The sequence below is a fragment of the Sinocyclocheilus anshuiensis genome, unplaced genomic scaffold (genome assembly GCF_001515605.1).
Source record: "Sinocyclocheilus anshuiensis isolate Anshui unplaced genomic scaffold, SAMN03320099.WGS_v1.1 scaffold2110, whole genome shotgun sequence".
NCBI classification, from domain to species: Eukaryota; Metazoa; Chordata; class Actinopteri; order Cypriniformes; family Cyprinidae; genus Sinocyclocheilus; species Sinocyclocheilus anshuiensis.
The window spans coordinates 24,680-32,706 of NW_015555856.1; the positions used below are offsets into that span (position 1 = coordinate 24,680).

The following is an 8,027-nucleotide window of genomic DNA, read 5'->3' on the forward strand; positions in this document are numbered from 1 at the left end:
TCCCTGCTCCGCCATGGCCTCCTGGGATCCCTGATCCGCCATGGTGCCCCGAACTGGTACCGCCTTGGAGGCGTCCCTGTTCCGTAGTGGTCGTTCCTGAGGGACCTCCAAGGCGCCCACCCCCCCACCCCGTTGATGTTATGTTGCTTGAGGACGTGCCTTCCGGAGGGGGGCGTTATGTTACGTTAATGTCCTGTGTCTTGTGTTTTGTTTAGTTTCCCATGGGTCCCAGGTGACTTTTTGCTCTAGTTTTCCCTCGTGTTTTCCTTTGCCCATATTTGGTTCTTCCTGTTCCTGTTCTGATTGTTGATTTCTCTCCAGCCGTGTTAATTTAGTCTTATCATTTGCGCTCCTTTATGAGCCAGTCTCCTACGTTCATTTGGTGTCCGGTCTCAGTTATCTTTAGTGTGTGTACTCTCCACGTTTCCTCAGTTTTCTATTAAAAGTTCCTTATTGCAAAGATTCTCCGAGCCTCCTGCATTTCCCTGCCTGACACACTGTGACATTATTTTAGAGTTGACATGTATAATTATTTTTTTAGAAAACAGAAATGAGACTGCAGTCAGGAAATTCGAGTTAGAGATGCAAGAAAGTAAAGAGAGAATTGAAAGGAAGTCGAGGTATGAAGTTTAATCTGTGGAGTGAAGAAAGGATGAGAAGAAAAAAATGAGAAGTGTTTATAGTGCATATATTTAAAAATATATATATTTTTACATATGGTTACCATTTTAAATGTTCTTATTTTTTAGCCAGTTTGTTGTTGCTTGTGTTATAGTCACATCTTTAATATAGAGTTCATTTTTATCAATATTCTGATTTCTTAATATTCTGATATTCAGATTTCATCAAATTTAATGTCAGCACAACATGTTCCATCGGGTGTTTGAAATTTCACACATGAATTAAGATGTGGATTTAATTTATTTTACTCATAACCTGTAGGTTATATATTTTGGGGTTTGTTTAATATGTGGTTAAATTTGTTTGTCTGATAATATGTGTTAATAAATCATGTGTTTTTAATTAAGATGCAGAATAAGTTTTGATAAATATAAGGGATGGCCCACTTTACCTGAAAAGAAATGTGTCTGGAGTGCATGATCTCAACATGTTTATTGGTATACAGTATACCTTGCAAATAACACTTTATATGAACCGTTTTCAAATGAAGTGTGCAGGGCCGGCCCTACCATTTTGGGGGCCCTAAGCAGATTTTCAAAAGTGTTTTCAAGTTATAAATATGAAAATATATTTACTTATTAAGCAAACTTTAAAAAATGTAAAAGTTGAACTATTGCTTTCAGATAAATGCATCAAAATTTAGTGAGCTTAATGCTTGAATAAAGCAAAAACACCTGCCAATGAGTTATAAAATTACAAAATACATTTTTATTATTGTTAACAATAGAAAATAATCTCTTTTCTGAGCTGGCATATTTTAGTCCAGATTAAAATGCAAAAATGTGTAAGTGTATTTTAAAAGTTTTAAAAGGAGTTGGTATCGTTTGATAAACACTGAATATCTGTTTGAAAACATTTAAATACTGTTGTGACTTCCTTTCTTCTCCATCACAAGCAGGTGTCAGAAAGTATTTCCGCAGTATTTCTGCTGTTCCATAAGCGCCACCTGCTGTATGAGAGTGAACTTGCTTTTCTTCTGGAAAATGTGGAAACGTCTAAGTTTCTTTAAATAAATAAATAAATAAAATCCAAGCTAACAAAGAGCACAGGCAAAGCCTTAGTTTGTTTATGCGAAGAGATTTTTAAAAATTTGTATTCTTTTTCATGTATTTATTTGATTTGGGATTTATTTTAAAAATGTTAATGTATTGTTGTTATTTGACATCAAAATTTATTTCAGTTTCACAAAGAAATGTGCAGTAATTCATTTATAATTTGTCTTAAATCTCATTATGTAACAAAATGGTGAGAAAAGCGTATTGTGAATCGTATCACATCGTGAGTTGAGTGAATCCCTAACTGACAAGTAAAAGTCTTAGTATATTCGTCCTATACTTGCATGTGTTTCTGTCATCATTTCAAACATAACTTTTTTTTTTTTGGCGCCAAATTCAGGAGTCACCATGGAAATGGATGATAAGAAGTAGTGCGCCATACTTATACTCATGTACAAGTGAGTATAAGTATCACCATACTCATACATGTCCTGTTCTGCAGTTTATCACCACCTAATGGGTCATTTTATAAGCTTATCTGTGACTCTTCAATCAGTTTTTATTACTGTGAACAAAGAAAGACTGATTGAACTAAAAAAAAAAACTGTTGGGTTATGACTGTGACAGGAAATAAAAGCTATTGACTAAAAGCACAACTAGTAACTATTTTAAAAGACTCTTTTCTTGAGCGCTGTCGGTCTGTATCAGTGGATGTGTTTTCCAGTTTTGAAGTTCAGCTTCTCCATCTCGACTGGAATGGTCCTGTTTTATTGGGGGTGATTTACCGTCACTCTCACTCAGCAAAGGACTTCATACAGCAACTTACTGAATTTATCGGCAATATTGCCATAAAGTACGACCGCTTTTTATTAGTGGGCGATTTTAACATCCATGTATGCTGTCAGTCAAACCCCTTATCGGAGGAGTTTCTCAATCTTATTGACTCTTTTAGTCTGGTTCAGTGGATAAAGGACTCCACTCATGTTCAGGGCCATATTTTAGATCTTGTACTCTCTCATGGGTTTGCCGTTTCTGATATTGAGGTATCTGATTTCCTACTCTCTGACCATAAACCGATTTTATTTTCTATGTCTCTTCCTAATTTTTCTCATTTTACTAAGAATGCTGTAACGCTGTCTCGGTCCTATTCTTCTAAGTTTGGGTCAAATTTGAATCAGTGTTTTTGTTCTCATCTATCTTTGGATCTAGCGCTACCTGACCTGGATGCTGACCAACATCTAAGTCTTCTAAATTCTGCCTGGCTGGATGTTTTAGATGTCACTGCTCCGCTCAAGCCTTATAAGCACAAATCTAAATCTGTCCTGTGGCAAAATTCTGATACTCGACTCTTACTGTCACGGTGCGGTAAAGGAACACACCGTGTAAACAGGGGTCTGGGTCCAAATGCAGGTTTATTTGACTGCAGTGGGAAAAACAAAGTAAAAATTCAAAACAGAGAACACAAACAGAGCTAAGACTCTGACACAATGGCTCAGAACAGAAAACGGACACTGACACAATACGGCCACGTAGAGCTTTCATCAGTCCCGTGTAACACACTTAATAATCTGCCCAGAGATGCGTGGGGAAGGCGTATAAATAGCCCTCAGGATGGGCAACAGCTGTGTGTGTGTGTAAGTGTGTGGCGTCAAGGTAATGGAGTCCGGGAGGATGGGAAGTGGCGACCTCTGGTGGTGAGAGGGAGAACACCAGACCCAGACCCCTGACACTTACGACAAGCTTGTAGAAAGGCCGAGCGCAAATGGAAAAAGGATAAATTACATATTTAATTTCAGTTGTTTAAAGACAGTTTATCAGCTTATCAGTCTGCTGCTAAGGCTACTTATTTTTCTGATTTAATAAAAAAAAAACATTCTACTCCTAAAGTTCTGTTTTCAGTTATTAATTCTGTTGTTAATCCTTCTGTTAACACAGTGCCTGTTGCCTCCGATGCCCTATGTGAAAGATTCTTGCGACACTTCATTGATAAAATCTCTAATTTGAGACCCAAAGTCTGTCCACATTGAACCCCCTCCTTTTTCTCTGCATCCTGTTTCTTGGGATGTTTTTGAACCCATTTCCTTACAATCACTCAAAGACATAATTGCTAATATTAAATCATCTTTTTGTCCTTATGACATTATACATCCTACATTTTTTTAATTAATTGCTGACACCGTCGAGCCAGGTTTGGTGTCTTTCTTCAATAAGTGCCTTTTAACTGGTTCTGTTCCTGCTACTCTTAAAGTGGCTACTGTCACTCCGCTTCTCAAGAAGCCTTCACTTCCTTCTATTCTGAATAACTTCCGTCCCATTTCTGTTTTACCATTTATTTCAAAGGTTTTAGAAAAAATTGTGTTTGACCAACTGCAGTTCTTTCTAAATCTTAATTGTATTACTGAACTTTTTCAATCTGGTTTTAAATCTGCTCATAGTACTGAAACAACCCTTCTCAGAGTGTTAAACAATATCCTTTTAGCTACCGACTCTGGTGATTCTGTGGTCCTGGTTCTTTTAGATATACAGTGGGTACGGAAAGTATTCAGACCCCCTTAAATTTTTCACTCTTTGTTATATTGCAGCCATTTGCTAAAATCATTTAAGTTATTTTTTTTTCCTCATTAATGTACACACAGCACCCCATATTGACAGAAAAACACAGAATCGTTGACATTTTTGCAGATTTATTAAAAAAGAAAAACTGAAATATCACATGGTCCTACGTATTCAGACCCTTTGCTCAGTATTTAGTAGAAGCACCCTTTTGATCTAATACAGCCATGAGTCTTTTTGGGAAAGATGCAACAAGTTTTTCACACCTGGATTTGGGGATTCTCTGCCATTCCTCCTTGCAGATCCTCTCCAGTTCTGTCAGGTTGGATGGTAAACGTTGGTGGACAGCCATTTTTAGGTCTCTCCAGAGATGCTCAATTGGGTTTAAGTCAGGGCTCTGGCTGGGCCATTCAAGAACAGGTGCTTAGACGAGGTCAAAATCTGGCTAGCTCAAAAAATGTTTACGTTAAATGAAGATAAAACAGAGGTGGTTGTTTTCAGTCCTACTGATCATTCTCAGGCTACCAGCCTAGATCTGGGCAGCTTATCAGCCTTGAACGCACATGTGACCACATCACCCCTATACTGAAGGCCCTCCATTGGCTGCCTATTCAATTTAGAATCGATTTTAAAGTTCTCTTACTGGTGTATAAATCTTTACATAACCAAGCCCCTAGTTATCTCTCAGAGCTGTTGCACTTTTATACTCCCCCAAGAAGTCTAAGATCCAGTGATCAGAATCTCCTTTTAGTTCCTCAGTCCAGACTAAAACGCAGAGGGGATCGAGCTTTTTCTGTGGTTGGGCCTCGGTTATGGAACAATCTGCCGCTTGAGATTAGAGTGGCACCTTCCCTATCCATTTTAAGTCTTTTAAAAACACACTTGTTTGATCTGGCCTATTAATATCCCATTCTTATTACATTGTATTATGGTCTTGTTCATCTGTCATTCCTTTGGTTTTAAATTCATATGTTTTATTCTTTCTGTTTTATGTGTTTATGGTTTGATTTTAATGTACAGCACTTTTGTCAGTCTTGTGGCTGTTTTTAAATGTGCTTTATAAATAAATGAACTTGAACTTGAACAACTTCATATGTTTCAAATATTTATCAAAACTATCCTCATACATTTTCTACTGTGGTAGAATAGATTGGATGGTTGTTGGTTTTTAACTGCTGTGATCTCATGTGAGTGACAGGCTACTGGAGGAATTATTGTTGAGTTATTGTCATATTATAGAGGTGTTGTTTCACGAAAGGAAGTTAATGTTTTTGATTAAAAAAATTTTTTTTTAAAAATGTGATAAATCGTTTGTATTAAACGCTGCAGCATTCCATAAAACAGTAAGAATTGTATTGATGTGTGTGTGTGTGTGTGTGTGTGTGTGTATGTGTGTGTGTGTGTGTTTTCAGGTGGCAGGCTGAAGAAGGACTTGAGTTATTACTTGAGTCAGCGCTTTCAGAAGGGCTCGGCAGATCAGCGTCTGCAGGAGAGCATCAGAAACAACCTGCACCACCACAGCGCTCCCTGTGAGTCCAGCAGAAACACACACACCTCACAACACTCATGCTGGCGCCAGAAAGCTCGGCTAGACAGTCTGAAGTGCTTTTGAAAGATTGGAGGCCATTGTTGTAAGATTAAACGGGTCATCCAGAAGGGAGCGAACTAGTACTTAAGGTCACCTGACATCATTTCTGAGATCGCTTCAGTTTTTACACACCAATAACTGTAGAAAGTCCTGTTCCACTCAGTGTGACTGCAGTTATTCAGAGAGACTGATGGTCTTTGACACTCTAGAGTTCCAAGAGGTCCGGTCTCTATATTTCCTTCCCAGTGGAGGTCCGGACAATATATATATATATATATATATATATATATATATAGGATTTGTTATTTTTTTCCATCTGGGCACCAGTAATGCTTTGTAAAAGAAAAAAAAAATTGTCATTAAAGATGAGGAAATTGGGTCCTCGGAGCCAAAGGCCAGTGGCTTCTGAGAATTTTTCTATTAAAAATAAATAAATTAAAAGAAAAAATTAATCAGTTGAGCCCAATTAGATATGATTATTAAAAGATAAGATCAGATGTTTTATCAGGCTATTGTTATTGTGAGGCAGAAGGCCATGTGACAGAAAAGATACTGAATGGGCTTCAGAGTTTTCCTGGAGCATTTTTATATTTTGCTTAAAACAAACATAAACAAAACACTCTCATCATGAGCAGAAAACAAACTAGTAATTTTAAAGTTTATGTTGTCTTTCCTTGCCATCTACAAATAATTTCCCCAATTCTAACAATTATATGTTTATTTTAAAATGCTCTTAACACACTGATTAATAATGCTAAATGTGGATGAAAAGATAATGTCCCGTCACAAACCAGCTTTGAATGGTCAGAGGAGGTAAAAATAACTATATTTGCAGCAGTGTTGTTTTCTGCAGTGTTTTAGCTAACGTCTCGATCTGTGTTTCTGCTTCTGTCTGTCATCTGCAGCTCTTAATGGCGTTTTAGTGTCTTTATAGAGAAGCAACGCACATGGGACGAGTTTGAATGAAGCGCGTTTGGCTCGAGATAAAACATTGTGTTTAGGGTTGGGCATCGAGTTCGATACTTTTTAGGCACCGACCGAATTGCCTTGATGCCATTGAGTATCGAAAAATATCCTGTCGTTTGGTACCAAATTTCGGTACCTAAGGGGTTAATGCTGCCTTCACGTGCTATCAGAATTATCCTAAATACGAGTTTCCTAGTTGGAAATTGGCCATGAACGGCCTCTCTAGCTGTATTTACAACTGGGAAACTCTGAGATAATTTTGATAGCCAAGGTTCCGAGTTGGGCGAATCATAAACTTTAAATATGGCAGAGGAGAGATACATAGCAGTAGTCGATGTTCTCTCTAAGCTGTGCACTTCTTATGTCACGACCGCGTAGAAGAAATAATATGCTGCGCAGAGGACAGATGCAAAAATGAAATGCAAAATAATTGCAATGCTCACGGCAAACCGCTATAGAGTTGGTGTCACTATATACCGGTGAATGTTGTTTAAAGATTTCATAGAAAGAGAAAGATGTGCGTCAAATCAGTCGCTGTAGACTGTAACTACTTTAATGGATGTGGATGCAAAACAGCTCAACACAAGAGCCAACGCAAATGCAATCGTCATCATGTTTACAAAAGAATGGCTTGATTAAGAGCTGGAAATAGCGGATGAGGAGCACAGCTGTAGTAGTGTGCAAACTCTAATACATGGGGATGTTTAAGATAACTGTAAAATAATTCACGTTCACGTTTTTTGAAAATAGTTATTGAAAATATTTGTTTTTTATATTATATTATATTGACATCAAAAAGGGAATTCATGAGCAATAACTGCTTCATTGTTTGTTTTATTATAAAGAATTGAACTGTACTGCGTGAGATTTTTAAAATATTATAACCTAAAATGTGCATGATTTAGTTTAATCATGGGTCAAATCAAATGTAAATAGCACATTAAAGTTAAAAGTTTCACACTTTTTTGTGTGTGCACTGTTCAGCTCTGGTATAAAGAATGTTTTTGCTCAGGTGGCTGAAATGTCCGCCCAATAGAGAAAAGCTTTGCTCAGCAAGAAAATAAAAAAAAGAGGGAACATTGGCAGTAATACTGTACATTTTAATTCATTTTTCTCACAGCATCTACATTGTGTCACGCTGGTTCTTGGGTTTTGTTTCTTGTTTAGGTTTTCTTGTCTTTGTCTTGTCATGCTCTCATTGGTTGGATCGTTTCATGTGACGCCTTTGTTTGATATATATATAT

At 37.2% G+C, this 8,027-nt stretch overlaps 1 pseudogene; it reads left to right on the forward strand.

Moving 5' to 3' along the window:
* Positions 1–8,027, forward strand: part of LOC107675641 (membrane-associated guanylate kinase, WW and PDZ domain-containing protein 1-like) — a 117,404-nt pseudogene that overhangs the window by 23,448 nt on the left and 85,929 nt on the right.